Source organism: Rhincodon typus, chromosome 35 (genome assembly GCF_021869965.1).
Source record: "Rhincodon typus isolate 14 chromosome 35, sRhiTyp1.1, whole genome shotgun sequence".
Taxonomy (NCBI): domain Eukaryota; kingdom Metazoa; phylum Chordata; class Chondrichthyes; order Orectolobiformes; family Rhincodontidae; genus Rhincodon; species Rhincodon typus.
The window spans coordinates 2,198,574-2,211,562 of record NC_063366.1 but is presented as its reverse complement, the minus strand read 5'-3'; the positions used below and the strand labels follow the sequence as shown (position 1 = coordinate 2,211,562).

At 44.8% G+C, this 12,989-nt stretch overlaps 1 protein-coding gene across 1 annotated transcript in view; it reads right to left on the bottom strand.

The window, feature by feature from the left end:
• Positions 1-11,082, bottom strand: part of LOC125481020 (zinc finger protein 271-like) — a 27,764-nt gene extending 16,682 nt beyond the window's left edge. Inside the window, exon 1 of the mRNA XM_048616778.1 lies at positions 11,033-11,082. The gene's annotated coding sequence lies outside the window, so the exon portion shown is untranslated. The remainder of the gene's footprint in view (positions 1-11,032) is intronic.
• Between the last annotated feature and the right edge of the window lie 1,907 nt (positions 11,083-12,989).

Genomic DNA, 12,989 nt, shown 5'->3' with positions numbered 1-12,989 from the left:
AAAAGGATTTCTGAAGAAGGGTCTAGGCCCGAAACGTCAGCCTTCCTGCTCCTCTGATGCTGCTTGGCCTACTGTGTTCATCCAGCTCCACACCTTGTTATCTCAGATTCTCCAGCATCTGCAGTTCCTACTATCTCTGATACACTGATGGGAATTGTGTCCAGTCCTCCTAGCAGTAGTCAGGATGTGGAGTAGAAAATAAATCACAAGATAGAAAAGTCATGTAAGAAAGGCATAATTACGATAATCATTGGGGGACTTCAATATGCAGGTGGACTGAGAAAATCAAGTTGACAGCAAATCACAAGAAAATAAATTTGTGGAATGTCTATGTGATTTTTTTTTGAGAAGCTTGTGGTAGAGCCCAGGAGGGAACTGGCAAGTCTGGATTTAGTGATGCGTAATGAGGCAGACTTGATTACGAAGCTGAAGGTAATGGAACTCCCAAGTGCAGTGACAGTCGTATGATAGAATTCATGTTGTAATTTGGGAAGGAGAAGACTGAATCTGATTTAACTGTATTACAAGTCAGTAAAGGTAGCTACAAAAACAAGACAGAAGGACTGGCCAGAGTTGACTGGAAGAGGACTATGCTGGGAAGATGGTGGAACATCCATAGCATGAGTTTCCGGGCGTTATTCGTGACGCACAGCAGAAAGTCAACCCAAAAAAAAAGAAACAAACTACAGGGAGGATGAAGGAACCGTGCCTGACGAGGGAAGTCAGGAACAGCATTACAGGAAAAGAAGAGCAGATAATGTGATGAAGATCATTGGCAAGCTAGAGGATTGGGAAACCTTTACAAACCAACAGATGATAACTAAAACAGCAATAAGGGGGAGAAGCTAGCTGGTAATAAAAGAAGATTGCAAGAGTCTTTTTTAAGATTACTAAAAGGTAAGAGAGAGGCAAATGTGGACATCGAACCTCTGGAAAATAAGGCAGAAGAAGTAGTAATGGGGAACAAAAAGGAACTGAACATGTATTTTGCATCACAGTGGAAGACACCAGCAGCATACCAGAACTTCATGAGAGTCGGGGGAGGGGGGGAAGGTGAGTGTAGTGGACGTCACTAAGGAGAAGGTTCTTGGGGAAACTGAAAGATATAAAGGCAGATAAATTACTTGGACCAGATGTACTAATTCCCAGAGTCCTGAAAGAGATAGCTGAGAAGATTGTGGAGACATTAGTGATGATCTTTCAGGGATCACTGGAGTCAGGGAATCTCCTTTACAGGGCACTCAGCTTGGAGCAGCAGCCAGGGGTAGTCAGGAAACCCTGCAGTAGCAGGATGGTGGGAGAGACACAGTGTCCTGGAGAGAAGCTGCTGCTGACTGCTGCAGGAACATGGAAGAATTGGAAACACGATAATGTGACACCCCTATTCAGGCAAAACATTAGAAACTACACACCAGTTTGACCTCTGTAGTGGGGAAGTTGCTGGAGTTGATCATCAAGGAGGAGATAACTGAACACTTGGAAAAACAAAATTCAATTGACCAGTGACAGCATGGTTTCATGAAGAGCAAATCATGCTTGACGAACATGCTGGAGTTCTTTGAGGATATAACTAGCAAGGTGGATAATGGGGATCCAGTGGAAGTAGTATATCTAGATTTCCAAAAGGCACTTGGCAAGCTGCCACATAAAAGACTGACCCAAAAGGCTAGATCCCAGGGAACTAAGGGTAGAGTATTGGCTTGGATAGATTGGCTAACAGAAAACAGAGGGTCGGGACAAATGTGTCCTTCTCTAGATGGTGAATTGTAACTAGTGGGGTGCCACAGGGTTTAGTTCTTGGACCTCAACTATTTATAATTTATATCTGCAAGCAGGAACAGAGTGTAACATAAAACTCGCACAAGATAGGTGAGAAAGCAGGCTGTGATGAGGAGATAAAGAGTTTACAGACAGATACTGATAGGCTAGGAGAATCCACCAGCTGTCTTTTCCCTAGGACGGCGTATTTCAAGACTAGGGGGCACATTTTCAAGGTGAGAGGGACAGAGATTTAAAAAACACATGAGGGAGGGTAGTTCATGTGTGGAATGAGCTTTCAGAGGAAGTAGTGGATGCAGGTACAATTACAATGTTTAAAAGACTTTCGAATAAGTACATGAAAGGATATGGGCCAGGAGCAGGCAGGTGTGCCTGGTTTAGTTTGGGATTGTGGTTGGAATGGACTGGTTGGACCGAAGGGTCTGTTTCTGTGCTGTGTGACTGTATGACTCTGTGACTCTCTAATGGCAGATGGAGTTTAATGTGCGTAAATGTGAAGTTGTCCAATTTGGCCAGAAAAATAAAAGGGCAAATTATTGTTCAAATAGAAAGCAGATTCAAAGTGTGTCAGTACAGAGGGATCTGGGTGTTGTTGAGCAAGAATCACAGAAAATGGGTATGCAAGTGCAGCATATCACAGAAAGGCAAATGGAATGCTGGCACTTATTGCAAAAAGACTGGAATATACAAGTAATGAAGTGTTGATGCATTAGATAAGGCACTGCTGAGACCACACCTGGAGCATTGTGTCCAGTATGGGTCTCCTTAAGTGAGAAAGGATGTGGTGACACTGGAGGCAGTTTAGAGAAGGTTCATCTGGTTGATTCTAGGGATAAAATGGTTGTTGTACGAGCAGCAGGTGAATAGCTTGGCCTTGTACTTACTTGAGTTCAGAAGAATAAAGGGTGATCTGATTGAAGTACATAATAAAGGGTGATCTGACTGAGGTACATAAAATGCTAAAGGGTTTTGATAAGGTGGACGTTGGAAATATATTCTCCCTTGTGGGAGAGTCTCGAACAAGAGGTCACTGACATAGTGCAAGAGGAATAGGTTCAAACTGAGATGAGGAGGGTTGTGAATCTGTGGAACTCTGCCCCAGAGTGCAGCAGAGCCAGAGTCCATCAACAGATTCAACAAAGAAGCAGAAATGTTTCTGATAAAAAGCAGGCTAAAGGACTCCGGGTAGCAGGCAGGAAAGTGGAGTTGAGACAGGGTAAGATCAGCCATGATCATGTTAAATGACAGAGCGGCTTGAATGCCTGAATTACGTTCCCCCACTCCAAATTCTGATGCTCCAGAGAACATCCCAGATGACTAGAAAATGGTTAATGTAACACTCTTTGTTTCAGAAGGGAGGGAGCTAGAATCAGGAAACTATGGGCCGGTTTGCCTGACCTCAGTTGTTGATAAAGTTTTGGAGACCATGATGAAGGATGAGATTGCAGCATATTTGGAAGTGCATGGTAAAATAGTGCTGAGTCAGGAAGGCTTTGTCAAGGGGAGGTCATGCCTGATCAATCCATTCGAATTCTTTGAGGAGGTAAATGGAAAAGCTCTGGGGAAAATTGATGCACAGAGAGATCTGGGTGTTCAGGTCCGTTGTACCCTGAAGGTGGCAACGCAGGTCGATAGAGTGGTCAAGAAGGCATACGGCATGCTTTCATTCATCGGACGGGGTATTGCGTACAAGAGTTGGCAGGTCATGTTACAGTTGTATAGGACTTTGGTTTGACCACATTTGGAATACTGCGTACAGTTCTGGTCGCCACATTACCAAAAGGATGTGGATGCTTTGGAGAGGGTGCAGAGGAGGTTCACCAGGATGTTGCCTGGTATGGAGGGTGCTAGCTATGAAGAGAGGTTGAGTAGATTAGGATTATTTGCATTAGAAAGATGGAGGTTGAGGGGGGACCTGATTGAGGTCGACAAAATCATGAGAGGTATAGACAGGGTGGATAGCAAGAAGCTTTTTCCCAGAGCGGGGGACTCAATTACTAGGAGTCACGACTTCAAGGTGAGAGGGGAAAAGTTTAAGGGAGATATGCGTGGAAAGTTCTTTACACAGAGGGTGGTGGGTGCCTGGAACGCATTGCCAGCGGAGGTGGGGGAGGGGGACATGATAGCGTCATTTAAGATGTATCTAGACAGATACATGAATGGGCAGGGAGCAGAGGGATACAGATTCTTGGAAAATAGGTGACAGGTTTAGATAGAGGATCTGGATTGGCGCAGGCTTGGAGGGCCAAAGGGCCTGTTCTTGTGCTGTAATTTTCTTTGTTCTTTGTTCTAGGTGTAACAATGCTATTACTTTAAAAAGGCCATTTTGTCCTGGGTTTCTTTGAAGAAAGATTGTTAAATGCAGAGGTGCCGAAGAGTCTAGGCAGCTGGAAAGCTAAAACAGTGTAACAATGGAAGGGGCGCAGCCAGTTCTTCCAATTCAGGGTTTTCTAGTTTTTTTGAGCTGTAGAAGTCAGAGGACGTGTTGAGTACCACAAGGGTTGCAAGCTTTCCTAACTGACTTTTTCTGAAATCTCTCTGGATGTGTTTCCTCCTGCCTGTGAGAATCCGTGTTTGAATTTACCTTTTGCCAAGGGATGTGTTTGTGGGATATTACTATATTGGAACAGTTAATTAGTTAAGTTGCTGTATCGGGTCGGTTAAGTTTTCCAACAGTTAAGTTACACTAAATTCCGTTTTTTTTTGTGTTTCAACTGTATTGTTTAAATAAATTCTGTTTTGCTTAAAGCCAAGTAGTTTGACCAGCTCCATCACACCTGGTACACCCACTGTACATCTACCTTTAAAGTAAGAAAAAGTTAGGGTCTAGGCTACCTTCTTAAAATATTTAAGAGGGAGGTCTGGCCTGGTCCATAATAGAAGAAATGAGTTAGTTGGACAAAGGAGATTCGTTGGAAGTGATCTATTTGGATTTCTACAAGGCCTTTGACAAGGTGCTGCACATGATGCTGTAAAATAAGATCTTAAGTACGTGGTTGGGTACCTGTATTGATACAATCACACTGGCAGGAGGAGCCACGTGGGATTGGGTCACTGAATGAGTCATTTAGGGATTGCCAGCACACCATCTGGCCTGTTTCCCCTTCTTTGGACATCCGTCCCTCCATCCCTACCTCATGCTAAGAGCTAACATCTTTCCGCTCATAAGCCAGCAAGGTGGCACACCTTTTTAGCAACCCAAGTTCAGAAGCTCCACCATTGGGGCGCAAAGTGGCTCAGTTGTTAGCACTACTGCATCACAGCGCTAGGGCCCTGGGTTCAACTCTACCTTTTTGCGAGTGTCTGTGTGGAGTTTGCACATTCTCCCCGTGTCTGCATGTGTTTCATCCGGGTGCTCTGGTTTCCTCCCACAGTCCAAAGATGTGCAGGATAGGTGTTTAACCATGGGAAATGCATGGTTACAGGGATAGGGTTGGAGTGTGTCTGGGTGGGATGCTCTTCGGAGGGTCGGTGTGGACTCGAAGGGCTGAATGGCCGGCTTCCACACTGTCGGTATTCTCTGATAAGAGCCCATAGTGTCAGGGGCAAGGTACTGGCATTGACACAAGATTGGCAAGAAGGCAGAGAGGAGGTATAAAGTGGTCCTTTTCAGGATGGCATCCAGTGACTTGTGGAGGTCTACAGGGATTCAGTTTGCGACCACAACCATTCACGTTACACATTCACGATCTGGATAAAGGAACTGAGGGTATTATTTCAAGAACCGCAACTTTCCCTGTTCAGTGGTCGAAAATGCTTTCCCACACCTCAGCCCTCACATCCTCTCCCCGCAACAAAAACAAAGAATCCCCCTTGTCCTCATGTATCACCCCACTAACCTCCGGATTCAATGTATTATTCTCCACCATTTCTGCCACCTGCAATCTGACCCCACAACCAAAGATATATTTCCCTCTCCACCCTTATGTGCCTTCCATAGGGACCACTCTCTCCACAACTCCCTCATCCGCTCCACATTCCCCACTAGCCCCAACACTCCCGGCATTCTTCCCTGCAACCACAGGAACAGCTATCCCTGCCCTTACACCTCCCCCCTCACCTCCATCCAAGGAACCAAAAAAACCTTTCACATCAGACAGAGGTTCACCTGCACATCCGCCAATGTGGTCTACTACATCCGCTGCTCCTGATGTAGCCTCCTCTACATCGGTGAGACCAAGCGGAGGCTCAGAGACCGCTTCGTAGAGCACCTGCGCTCTGTTCGTGACAAACAACAACACTTTCCAGTCGCGAACCACTTCAACTCCCCCTCCCCCTCTTTGGACGACATGTCAATCCTGGGCCTCCTCCAGTGTCACAATCACACCACCTGGAAACTGGAGGAACAGCACCTCATATTCCGCCTTGGGAGCCTACAGCTCAATGGTCTCAATGTGGACTTTACTTGTTTCCAAATTTCCCCACCCTACCCCGGCCTCTTCCCATGACCAACCCTCCCTCTCATCCCCGCCTCCTTGACCTGACACAACCTGTCCATCTTCTCGCCCACCTATCTGTTCCTCCCACTTCGCTGACCAATCCCTACCACTGCCTACCTGCATCCACGTATCACCATCCCACCTACCTTCACCAGCCCCACCCCTCCTCTCTTTATTTATTTCTGAGCTCACTTCCTCCTCCCCCATTTCTGAAGAAGGGTCCCAACCAAAACGTCAACTTTCCTGCTCCTCTGATGCTGCCTGACCTGCTGTGCTCCTTCAGCTCCACATTCTGACTCCAGCATCGGCAGTTCTTACTGTCTCTGAGGGTATTGTTCTCACTTTGTGGATGACACAAAGATAGGTGGAGGGACAGGTTGTATTGAGAAAGCTGGGAGGCTGAATAAGGACTCAGACAGTCTAGGAGAGTGCACAAAGAAGTGGCAGATGGGTTACAATGTGCGAACATGTAAGATAATGCACTTTGTTCAGCTGAGTTGAGACATAGACTATTTTCTAAATTGAAAACGGGTTCAGAAGTCTTAAGAAGAAAGGGACTTGGGAGACCGAATTCATGATTCTGTTAAGATAAACACGCAGGTAAAGCTGGTGGTCAGGAAGGCAAATGTAATGTTCAGAATGAACGTACTACCCTTTAGAACTGAGATAAGAAGGAATTTCTTCAGCTAGAGGGTGGTTAATCTAAGGAACTCATTGCCACAGAGAGCTGTGGAGCCAAGTCATTGAGAATATTTAGCACAAAGATAGATAGGTTTTTGATTAGTAAGACAATCAAGGGTTACGGAGTGAATGGAAGAGAATGTCATTGGGAAACATATCAGCCATGATCAAATGGCGAGTAGACTCAATGAGCTGATTGGCCTCATTCTGCTCCAATCTCTTATGGTCTTATGGTGATGGTTAGACTCACGCTTGTTGGATATGATCATTGTCTGGCATTTGAATAATGTAAATGTTATCTGCCACATGTCAGCGCAAGGCTGGATATTGCACTTGGCCATGGACATCTGAGGAATTGCAAGTGGTGCTGAACTTTGTGCAAATTTCAGTGAACCTCCCCATTCTCACCATTTAATATAGGGAAGGTCACGCACAAAGCAGCTGAGGGGTGGGCCACAAAGGCTGTAGGTAAAGACTTCGGAAAATGTATGAAAACATATTTTAATGAATCTATCCACAGGTATGGCAGTCGAATTATGTGACGATAGATTAACAATATTGACTCCATGGAGTCTCATGGCTTCAGGGCAAAGAAGTTCAAGTAAAACTACGACTCCTCCCAACTGATGAGTTAGTACTTCACCATGTTCATCATCACTTGGAACGTAGGCGATGGATAGATCCCAAAACTGGGTGTCCAGGAAGTACAGACAGACATCGTCAGCAGCAGGATTGTATTCCACCAGAATCTCACAGCCTGCCGCAGCCCTCATTCCATGATTATCGTCAAACTAATGGAAAAGCATCAGCTATGATTTAATTGAATGGCAGGGCAGGGTTGAATGCCAAATGGGCTACTTCAGCACCTAGGACTTGCTCTGAGGTTCTTGTGTAGATTTGTAGCTTGGATTGTGGATGCTGTGATTGGTTGGCTCGCCGAGCTGGTTCATTACTTTGCAGACGTTTCATTACCCTGCTGGGTAACATCATCAGTGCAGCCTCCATTGAAATGCTGTTGTGTTTTCCCGCTTGTTATTTAAACTCTAGAGTCCGTTGGAGTCGATTACCTCATTTCCGGTTTTTCTTTGCAGTGGTGTGTATATACGGCCTAATTCTACGTGTTTGTTGATGGCCTTCTTGGTGGAGAACTAGGCCTCTAAAAATTCCCATGGATTTCTGTTTGGCTTATCCTAGGATCCTGACGTTGTCCCAATCGAACTGGTGGTTCTCCTTATCTGTGTGTATGGAGACGACTGAGTATTGATCATAGGGTGTAGAGTTGGATGAACATAGCAGGCCAAGCAGCATCAGAGGAGCAGGAAAGCTGATGTTTTGGGCCTAGACCCTTCTTCAGACCCTTTTCTGAAGAAGGGTCTAGGCCCAAAACGTCAGCTTTCCTGCTCCTCTGATGCTGCTTGGCCTGCTGTGTTCATCCAGCTCTACACCGTGTTATCTCAGATTCTCCAGCATCTGCAGGTCCTACTATCTCTGAGTATTGGTCATGTCTTTTTCTTACTAGCTGATGTTCATGTATTCTCGTAGCCAGTTTCCTTCCTGTCTGTCTAATGTAATGTTTGTCACAGTCCTTGCATGTAATCTTGTACATTACATTGGTTCTGTTCAGAGTGGGTAAAGGGTCTTTGGTTCTTGTTAGAATTTGGCGTAGGGTAGATGTAGGTTTGTGTGCTACTCTGATGCCCAGTGGCCGTAGGAGTCTTGTGGTCAGTTCAGATACGTTCTTGATGTACGGCAACATGACACGTGTGTCGGGGCGTACTGTATCTTCCTGTTGTCGTTTGTGTAACCACACCAACATCCACAAACAGAGTAGCGTAAAAACACTGTTCAAACGAGCCACAACACACTGCAGCAACCCAGAACTATGCCAAACTGAAGAGTACCTCCACCAAGTATTTAGAGACAACAAATACCCAAACAGCTTGGTCCAATGATGCCTGTCACACAAGCAACAAAAGGAAGATACAGTACATCCCGACACACTTGTCATGTTACCGCACACCAAAAACATATCTGAACTGACCACAAGACTCCTATGGCCACTGGACATCAGAGCAGCACACAAACCTTCATCAACCCTATAGCAACTGCTAACAAGAACCAAAGACCCCTTACCCACTATGGACAGAACCAACGTAATATACAAGATTACATGCAAGCACTATGACAAACATTACATTGGACCGATAGGAAGGAAATTGGTTACAAGAATACATGTACACCAACTAGCACCAAAAAGGCGCAACCAATACTCGCTCATCTCTAAACACAGATAAGGAGAACCACCAGTTCGATTGGGACAATGTCAGGATCCTCAGACAAATCAAACAGAGACAATCACGTGAATTTCTAGAGGCCTGGTTCTCCACCAAGAAGGCCATCAATAAACATGTAGAATTAGACCCTATATATACACCACTGCAAAGAAAAACCGGAAATGAGGTAATCAACTCCAATGGACTTAGAGTTTAAATAACAAGTGGGAAAACACAACAATGCTTCATCGGAGGCTGCACTGATGATGTTACCCAGCAAAGTAATGAAACATTTGCAAAAACTAACGAACCAGCTTGGCGAGTAAACCAACCATAGGACCTGTTCACTTTTGAAACTGAGGATGGGTAAAGCCTAACTGTAGTTTGGGTATATTAGTTGGTGTTAATAATTGACTTTTATCTTCTCCATAGTTTACTGTTTCAATTGCCGACAGGTACTGTTCAGTAAATTTCAGTTTGTTCCAATGAAAGCCTTAAAATGTGAAATTATGTTCTGTGATGACATTTCATTGGTCACTGAGTACTCAAATTTCTTTTAAAAGGTATGGTTTCTGTGGGATCTGATGTATACCTCAAGCACAACCACCAGAAAACAAGATCATGTGAAACATGACATTGCTGTTGTGGGATCTTGTTGTGCACACATTTACTGCCCGGTTTCGTACATGACAAAAATGTCCACACTTCAAAAAGTACTTCCAATAACTGTAATAAAACTTTGGAATATCTGATGGTCCTGAAAGGTTCTATACGGATTCAAGTCTTTGATGGCTTTTCAGACAAGGTTACGGAGATAGAATGGTGAGAAGTCTTGGAGGGATTTGAAAAGACAGGAAACATCCAAATCCCATTACACACTGAATAACCAGCAAGATGGCAGCAGGGTAAGTCACCCCATTTGGAGCTCCACTCTGCTCGTCAGTTCTCTTTCTCTTTCTTTCTTTGTCCTTCCCTTTATTTCTTTCTTCCTTCTTCTCTCTCCCACTGTAGTTATTCTATCCACCTGCCCCCCCACCCCTTTTAACTACCTACCTAAGGAGCTGGGAAGGACCTGGGTCACAACCAGGAACCACGTGGTGGGAGCTGAATGTGCAGGTTGTGTCCTGCGGTGGTGGCAGAATAAGTATGGGCTGGAGCGACGTTGGCAGATCAAGACTGGGCCAGCGACAGCAGGCCAATGAGGCAGCGGTGACGAGTGGGCCAGTGAGATCGGGCCAGTGAGGCAGCCCTGAGCGGGACTCTGGCAGTGTCATGGTGAGAGCTGGAAAGACCAGAGCAGGACTGCGGTAGCGGAAAGGAGAGTTTTGACTAACTTAAGTTAGCTTTATTTTTCTTATCTTGTTGTAAGTTAATGTAAATGGCACCATGTATGTATGGCGAAGGTACACACTTTTCACTGTATTTTTTATACTGAATACACATGACAATAAATGATTCAATTCAACACTGAGAGAACTGATCATTCCCATTCCACAAGCTAATAACCAGCTCCCAACACACACAAAGAACTCGTCAATAGGAAATCAGGAAGAATCCTCAGACACTCTGCACCTCCCAGATAATTACACCTCACCTTCTCATATTCAGGAATGAGCCATCAACAAAACTCAGCCTGGAAATCAGAGGGAAATGCTTCCAATAAACACACTCAATATCCAACACACAGCTCCAGTCAAACAGTTCAGCACAAAGCACCGAGTAAACAGCTCTCTCAGCTGGATCTTCTCACACAGCATAAGGAACATTTCTACCCCTGATTGCCCACAGGATAGTCAGACTGCCTGAAGATTGGTGTGGATATTATGATACAATTTGTATAAAAGCTGCTCCTTCACTCACCATCTCCTCACTTGGTTTTCAGTCCCTATAGGAAGTGAACCAGCTCTGGAAGAGGAAGAGGAGAGAATGCGCAGAGTGGGTGGGCTCTCTGATTGACGTCTCTCACAGTCAATCCAAATATTTCTGCAGCAACATGAGTTTCCTGAAGCTTGGGAAACTGATCAGTGAAATGGAAGTGACTTTGAGCAGCAGATCAGGTGGAGATTTAAACTTGTCATTGTCCCACCTGAATAAAACTCACTTACTGCAGCTGCTGTCTCAGTTGCCCTGGTAAATATTTCTCAGAGGTTCCTCGTGTGGAAATAACATTCTTCATCCTTGGAGGTAATCAAACTAATATCACCAACATACCTACTCTGCTTATCCTCTGCTAATCCAGAGCTGCTTCATTTCCCATCAGAACTGAAGACCAAGTGAGGAGATGGTGAATAAAGAAGCAGCTTTATTTTACAATCTGTTTCCCACAGTATTCGCACCAATGTTCTGGATGATGCCTGTCTTTTCAAATCTCTTTAACCCCATCAGAAATCATAAGAAAAACTTGCAGTTCAGTGGAACTATTCACGAGCCCAGATGTCCCAAAACATTTTAAAGCCAAGGAAGTACTTTTGGATTGTGATTGCTGTTGTCGTGTTGGTAATGTAGCAGTTAATGTGTGCACAGTAAGCTGCCACAAACAGCAACATGAGAATGCCCAGATAGTCTGTTTTTTAAGTATATTGGTTGATAATGAATGTTGAATAAGACACCAGGGATAACTGCCCTCTTGTTCTTCAAAATAGTGCCATGGGATCATTTGCAGTCACCTCAGAGAGCGTTCAGAAGGGGCCTCGTTTGAGACCTCATCTGAGATCACCTTTTCTGCTGGACTATTCTGTGACTGTTTCTGATTCTATCATCTCTTACCATCTCTGGCTTTCACTGTCATTTCCCAAGATTGGTCAGCAACAGGCACACAATCCAGAGGAGAGTGCAAGTTCACTCACATGAAAGACCAGTGACAGCCTGCCTTACTTCAACTGGTGCTAAAATCCACATCCATACCTTTGTAGGCTCTGGACTCAACTGTTCCAATGCTCTCCTGACTGCTGTCATATCTTGCTCTGTGAACCTGAACTCATCCAAAACTCTGCTGCCCAGGCCCTAACTGACACCAAGACTATTCGCAAACAGTCCTCCACTTGCTGATCTCCTCTGGGTCCAGGTCAAGCAGCACCTCATTTTTAAAATTATCAATTTTTTCCAAATGCCTCCATTGCCTTACCCCTCCCTATCTGTGCAATCACTGAAGCATTTCAGCTGTCATGCCTGGAGGGAAATTCATTGAAATGTGTTTTGATGGCTTCTTTGTCTTATGGCCTCAGCCTTTTCCCAAAGCCTGGGCTAGGATTTGCCCAGAGCTGTGGCTGATAGCTGAACTTGGGATGTTCTTAGTCTTGTCTGTTTGTTGGGATCTGAATTTTGTCTGTGTTTTCAAATCCCTCCGTAAAGTCACACTTTCCCCAAATTTCCCTCCCCTGGCATCTCCATGACCTCCTCAAAAAAGAAGAAATGCTTGCATTTATAGAGAGCCTTTCACAACCATTGGATATTTCAAAGCACTTTATAGTCGTTGAAATTTTTTGAAGAATGGTTCTAATGCAAGTAATATGGCAACCAATGTGTGCACAGCAAGATCACACAAATAGCAATGCCACAATGACCAGAGAATCTTGTTTGTTAGTGTTGATTGAAGCATTGTTATGGTCTGTATTAATCCCTGAAAGTTGCCACCCAGGTTGATAGGGTTGTTAAGAAGGCGTACGGTGTGTTAGGTTTTATTGGTAGAGGGATTGAGTTTCAGAGCCATGAGGTCATGTTGCAAAACTCTGGTGCGGCCGCACTTGGAGTATTGCGTACAGTTCTGGTCGCCGCATTATAGGAAGGATGTGGAAGCATTGGAAAGGGTGCAGAGGAG